At 37.3% G+C, this 7,050-nt stretch overlaps 1 protein-coding gene across 1 annotated transcript in view; it reads right to left on the bottom strand.

Annotated features, from left to right (window-relative positions):
* The window catches only part of LOC115303564 (olfactory receptor 10AD1-like), a 109,241-nt gene extending 103,073 nt beyond the window's left edge, over positions 1–6,168 (bottom strand). Inside the window, exon 1 of the mRNA XM_029953368.1 lies at positions 6,036–6,168. The gene's annotated coding sequence lies outside the window, so the exon portion shown is untranslated. The remainder of the gene's footprint in view (positions 1–6,035) is intronic.
* Between the last annotated feature and the right edge of the window lie 882 nt (positions 6,169–7,050).

Genomic DNA, 7,050 nt, shown 5'->3' with positions numbered 1-7,050 from the left:
GGACCTCGAGGGTGTCATGCTAAGCGAAATAAGTCAGACAGAGAAGGATAGATACCATATGTTTGCATTCATAGGTCTAACAGGAGAGACCTGGCAGGGGACCATGGGGAGAGGAAGGGGGAAAGAGAGTGGGGGAGAATGAGGGACACAGATCAAGGGAGACTACTGAATACTGAAAATGAACCATGGACTGAAGGGGAGGGAGGGAGGGGGTGATGATAGTCATGGAGGGGGGCACTTTTGGGGAGAAGCACTGGGTGTTATATGGAAACCAATTTGAGAATAAACTGTTTAAAAAAATAAAATAAAATGGCACAAAAAAAAAAAAGGAAAAGAGAAAAAGGAAGGCATGAGATCCAAGAAATAGGTAATCTGAATCAGGACAAAGCCAAGGGAATTCCTAGGATATCAGTAAAGGTAAGTTTCAGAATCACAACTGTACAGAAGGATCAAAGGAGTAGAATAAATCTCTAGGAAGAGTCTTTCTCTCTCTCTCTCTCTCCCCCTCTCTCTCTCTCTCTCTCTCTCTTTCACAAACACACACACACACACACACACACACACACACACAGGAAATGACAGAGTAGCTGATGAAGTTGCCCTTGTGGGAATCTGCAATGAAAAATATTTGGAAGACGAGATGTGAGAAGAAATAGCAATCGTTAAAAGAAAATTTATGTAAAAACTGTGAAAAGATAAAGCAATTACTGGCAGGAGCCGCACCGGCCTTGCTGGATGACATGGTCACAGTAAGGAAATGACAGACGTTGCACGGCTCCTGCCATGAGAGGCAGAACTGTCATCTCCTTCTGCTACTACTGCTCATATGAAATTAAGCCTGTTGCTGTTGATTAGGCCTCACAAAGTTCCAAATCAGACCGATATTCCCCACACAGTTATCCCCATAAGGAAAAGCATATTCCTGCCCCTGCATAAGGGATTTTAGATCAAAGTGTGTCAGATGTTTGCCAAAAGGCTCTTCTAATGAGCCTTGCAGACCCAAAACATAAGAGGGGCTGAGAACACAAGAGTTACAAATAACTCTGGCACAGAGAAAAAGAGCCTAACTTAGAGATAAGAAACAGGATCGGACATCAGTTGCTGCATATATTTTTGCTATTGGAGTCATAAATACCCTCCCTTGTACTGACTTCAGCTATGAGGATGGATAAAAAATTAGAAACCCAGGTACAAGGTCGATGCATACAGGGCCCCCATTATGCTTACATCAAGAAAAGGGCTTTCTCTAGCAACTTGTTAACATTCTTTCTCTTGTGTTTTATGAGCTAGATAAAATAACTCCCAGCCTATCTATCTATAATTTAACCTATGTTTTAATTTTAGCATTACTAACTTAAATAATATGTATATTACCCTGTTTTTTACTAAAAACATCTTGTTACTCTCTTGATTGTAAAATTTACTTAACCTTACTTGTAAGTGCATTACATGACATTGTTATAACATGTTAATTAAAAACAAAGTCATAATTATTGGCCAAAACCCAACCTGTACAAAATAAGGTGGATTTGTTACTTTCTTAACCTTGGGGACTGATGCCAAGAATAAATTGGAATGGTTCTACAAAAACACTTCTGTAAATCTTGTATCTGTACACCTTTGATGATTAAAACACCTTATCACTAAGAGTTAGAAACTGTAAACAATTTCTATTTCTGATGTCATGTTATTGCTTAACCAATAAAGAAGATACCAAAGCAGACTGAGGGAGAGAGATGTCTGCCTGGTGATGAACAACAAAGAATAAAATTTGTGTCTCTCTCATCACTCTCTCATGCCGACACCATCCATCCTTTCAGGGAACCCTGGACCTGCTGGAGCTGAACTCTGGCAAATTACTAATGTTAGGGAAGAGGTAAGGATGTAATCACAGTAAATACTAATAATGTAAGTACTGATTACTGACTTAACCAAAAACTGTATGTAACTCTACTGAGAGGATGGGGAAAGAAAAGCTGAGAGAATGGAAGCACACAGCAGAGCTAAATTTTCTCTACTACTCCTATCTACCATAAGAGAAAGTCAAAGGATAATGTCAAAAATAAATGAATGAAAAAGATATTTGGAAATTTGTAGATAGGTAAACAGAAAGATATGAAAGCCAGAAGACACAGCTAGAAAAGGAGTCCAAAGTTGTTGTCTCTGGGCAGGAAGACTTGAGGAAGTAAGAAGGAGTGGCGTAGAAAGCCATTATATTTATAGTAAGTCTTCCAATGTTATTTGACTTTTTGTTCTTATTGCATGTATTGTGTTAATCAAAAGTAAAAGTAGTAATTAAAGTTCCTGGGTTCCGAGAGAGATCACAATGCTTGATTCTGGCCTATATTTAATTGGATATTCAATCTAAATACCCAGCTTGATATCCCCTTGTAAATGCCCACAGGTTACACCCCACTCTGTACTTCCCAAATGCACAATGAAATCTTATGAACATAGAACAGAGATGGGCAAACAACAGCCCTCAGGCAAAATTGGCCTGCCACCTGTTTTTATATGAACTGTGAATAAAAGTAGATTTTATAATTTTAAATGGTTGGAAAAAATCAGAAGGAGAAGAATATTTTGTGATACATAAAATTATATGAAATTCATATTTCAATGTCCATGCTTATTTACATTTTGTCTATGGCTGCTTTTATGCTACAATGGCACAGTTGAGTAGTTGTGATAGTGATGTGGCTAGCAAAGTAAATAATATTTACTATCTGGTCCTTTATAGAAGATGCCAACTCATGACTTAGAAGCTTAGCGAGACAGGATAGGTATATATAGGACCATCTGTCCTCTATTAGCACATTTCTGAAATCACATTCCAGAAGCACACACACATATAAACAAATGCACACTCCAAACTATTAGAAAAATCATCTTCCCTACCTTCCCCATTGAAACCTTTCGTCAGATTTCACCATAGCAATTCCCTGGCAGTCCCCACTTCCCCATATTATGATTTCTGAATTAACTTATAGCCTGTCATCTTCTCAATAAGAAACAAAGAAAAACTTACTTAGGGATTACATTGAATGTGTAGATTTCTTTGGGTAGTGTAGACATTTTAACAATATTTGTTTTTCCAATCCATGACCATGAAATATTTTTCCATTCTTTTGTGTCTTCTTCAATTTCTTTCATAAGTGTTCTATAGTTTTCAGAGTACAAACCTTTCACCACTTCGGCTAGGTTTATTCCTAGGTATCTTGTGCTTTTTGGTGCGATTGTAAATGGGACTGATTTCTTGATTTCTTTCTCTGCTGCTTCATTATTGATGTATATAAATGCAACAGAATTCTGTATGTTGATTTTATGTCCTGTGACTTTGTTGAATTCATATATCAGTTCTAGCAATTTTATAGTGGAGTCTTTTGGATTTTCCATGTAGAGAATCATGTCATCTGTGAGAAGTTAATATTTGACTTCTTCCTTGCTGATTTGGATGCCTCATTTCTTTTTTGTTGTCTTACTGATGAGGCTAGGACTTCCAGTACTATGCTGACTAACAGTGCTGAGTGGACATCCCTGTCATATTCAAAATAACACCAGCATTTTTCAGAGACCTAGAACAAACATTTCTAAAATTTGTGTGGAACCATAAAAAACCCCAAATAGCCAAAGTAATGTTGAAAAAGAAGGGCTAAGTGAAAGACATCACAATTCTAGACTTTCAGCTATATTAGAAAGCTGTAATCATTAGGACAGTATGGTACTGGCACAAAAATAGACACATAGATCAATGGAACAGAATAGAAACTCAGAAATGAACCCAAAACTATATGGTCAATTAATCTTCGACAAAACAGGAAAGAATACTCAATGGACAGGCACCTGGATGGCTCAGTTGGTTAAGCATCCAACTTTGGCTCAGATCATGATCTCACCATTTTTGGGTTTAAGCCCCACATTGGGTTGTCTGCTGTCAGCCCAGAACCTGCTTCAGATCCTCTGTCCACCCTCCTCTGCCCTTCCCCCCACTTACATACACGTGTGTACTCTCTCTCTCTCAAAAATAAATAAACATTAAAAAATGGTTATCCAATAGAAAAAAGACAGTCTCTTCAACAAATGGTGTTGGGAAAACTAGACAGAAACATGCAGAAGAATAAAACAGGACCACTTTCTTACACCATACACAAAAATAAATTCAAAACAGATAAAAGATCTAAATATGAGACAGGAAATCATAAAAATCCTAGAAGAGAACACAGGCAGCAACCTCTCTGACATTGGCTGAAGCAACTTCTTACTAGATATGTCTCCTAAAGCAAGAGAAACAAAAGCAAAAAAGAACTACAAGAACTTCTTCAAGATAAAAAAGCTTCTGCACAGTGAAGGACACAATAGACAAAATTAAAAGGCAGCCTATGGAATAGGAGAAGATATTTGTAAATGACATATGTGATATAGGGCTAGTATACAAACTATAAAAAGAACTTAATCAAATTCAACACTTCAAAAATAAATAATCCAGTTAAGAAATGGGCAGAAGACATGAACATATACTTCTCCAAAAAAGGCATAAAAATGGATAACAGACACATGAGAAAATACTCAACATCACTCATCATCAGGAAAATACAAATAAAAACCACAATGAGATACCATCTCATTCCTGTCAAAATGGCTAACATTAACAGCTCAGGAAACAACAGATGTGGGCAAGGATGCAGAGAAAGGGGAACCGTCTTGCATGGTTGGAGGGAATGCAAACTGGTGCAGGCGTTTTGGAAAATAGTATGGAGGTTCCTCAGAAAGTTAAAGACAGAACTACCCTAAGACCCAGCAATTGCACTAATAGGTATTTATCCAAAGGATACAAAAATAATGATTCAAAGAGGCACATGCACCCTACTGTTTATAGCAGCACTAACAATGATAGCCAAATTATGGAGAGATAAATGTCCACTGATTGATGTATATAAATAAAGAAGATGTGGTATATATGTACAGTGGAATGTTACTCAGCCAACAAAAATAATGAAATCTTGCCATTTGCAACAATGTGGATGGAACTAGAGTGTATTATCCTAAGTGATATAAGTCAATCAGACAAATATCATTTTACTTCACTCATATGTGGATGACCATAGAGGAAGGGAAGGAATAATAACAATAAAATTTAAAAAAAAACAGAGAGGGAATAGAACTGAGGATTGCTGGAGGGGAGGTGGTGGAGGTAAGGGCTAAGTGGGTGATAGGCATTAAGGAGGGCACTGTTGGTACCATTTTTTTTTTTGAGAGAGAGAGAGAGCACACATGTGTGCAAGCTAGGGAGGGGCAGAGGGAGAGAGAGAAGACTCTCAAGCAGGCCCCATACCAAGCATGGAGCTCAACATGGGGCTTGATCTCACAACTGTGAAATTATGACATGAGTCAAAATCAAAACCCTTAACTGACTGAGCTATCCAGGCACCCCAAGGAGGGCACTTGTTGTGATGAACACTGGGTGTTATATGTAACTGATGAATCACTAAATTCTATATCTGAAACCAATACTACACAATATGTTAAATAACTTAAATTTAAATAAAATCTTAGAAGAAAAAATAAAAGATGTTACTTGAAAAAAAGAAAAACTTACTTAGGACCTGACTGTAAGAAAATTAGGTATACCATCTTTCAGTGTCTAGAATTACTATCATCAGGAAAAGGAAACTAGGAAGGAGAGTGATCTAGAAAAGAAGAAACTAATTAGAAATGAGGAATGTTCTTATTTTCTTTATTACAAGAGGATCTATCTTCTCAAAGGTAATATTACTAGTAAAATGAAAACTGAAATGTATTTTTATGTATTTTTCATCATTGATTTGAAATCTAGATCTGTTATCCATAAAATTGATTCTAGAAAGGTAGTTTGCCTCCAAGACCTTTTGTTGCTTGGCCCTAGGACAGTCCCAAACTGAATTTGCTTCTCAGAAAGTGAGAGTAAGAAGCTTAGGTTGGGGGGAAAATGAGAAAGGTCATAAGCTCTTTTCTGTCTATATCAGGCTTAGATAACTCAGACATTTCCACTCACTTACCTGGACTTTCGTTATTCCTCCAACCTCAGATACAGATATTGTGACCCCTCCTCTTAGGAAAGTTCTTCAAGTTATGGTTTAGTTTTCTGTACTGGGGAAGTCAGTAATGCCAATTCCACCGAGTTTCTGGTCCTATTTCTGGATTTAGACTTGAAGATCATTCCTTTTGCTATAGCATTTAGGGTTAAGACTTCTTGGAAAACTGGCTTGAGTTGTGCATAGACCTGAGGAAAAGAGAAGGGGAAAGAGAAAATAGAGTCCTGTTTTCAGGGGTTATTAGGGACATTAGATAAATTTCCAAAAGACTTTGGCCTAAAGCTAAAGCTAGGATCTACTGAGATTTAGGGTACTGAGAGTTAGCAGAAGGATCTTCCAATCTCTAGTCAACTTTGTTGCCCTGTATTCGTGCCTTCTAGTTTCATGCATTCCCATCATAACCTCTGTTATGCTATAGTATTTAATAACTACAAACAAAGAGATAAAAGAATATTAGAAGTACAGGGCTTTAGGAAAGAATCACAAACTTCTCTAAAAAAGATTAGAGGCCCAAGAGAAATACAAATCTTGTAACACATAGGAAAAATACTGGCCCATAAATACATAAATTCATTCCACACTGATATGCATTGTTCTCCTTTTTAGAAGAAAATCCTCAAGAATATTTTCCAGCATTCCACTTACTATGTTTGTGTGTGTCCTTATGGGAAACAGAGGCAACGAGCTCTATTCCTTCTCTTCATCTCTGTCCTTCTAGCTTCCCTCCCTCCCTGATAACCCAAGTGCCCTATCTCACCTACTATGTGAACTTCCAGGACTCTTTCTGCAAGTTTTATCTTATGTCATGGTTACAAATTCCTCATCACTTTTGTATTCTGCTACTGAACAAAGAACTAGATATCCTTAGGCAGAACATTAAGAATCTGCTCCTGTCCTTCTAGTAGTATCTGTTCCTTGGTGTAGTTTTGACTTCAACCCTTCAAGGCATAGCTGCCAGAACTGAGTCAGAGGTAATTCA

Source organism: Suricata suricatta, chromosome 10 (assembly GCF_006229205.1).
Source record: "Suricata suricatta isolate VVHF042 chromosome 10, meerkat_22Aug2017_6uvM2_HiC, whole genome shotgun sequence".
NCBI classification, from domain to species: domain Eukaryota; kingdom Metazoa; phylum Chordata; class Mammalia; order Carnivora; family Herpestidae; genus Suricata; species Suricata suricatta.
The sequence above is the reverse complement of the archived record's forward strand: the minus strand, read 5'-3'. Positions and strand labels throughout refer to the sequence as shown.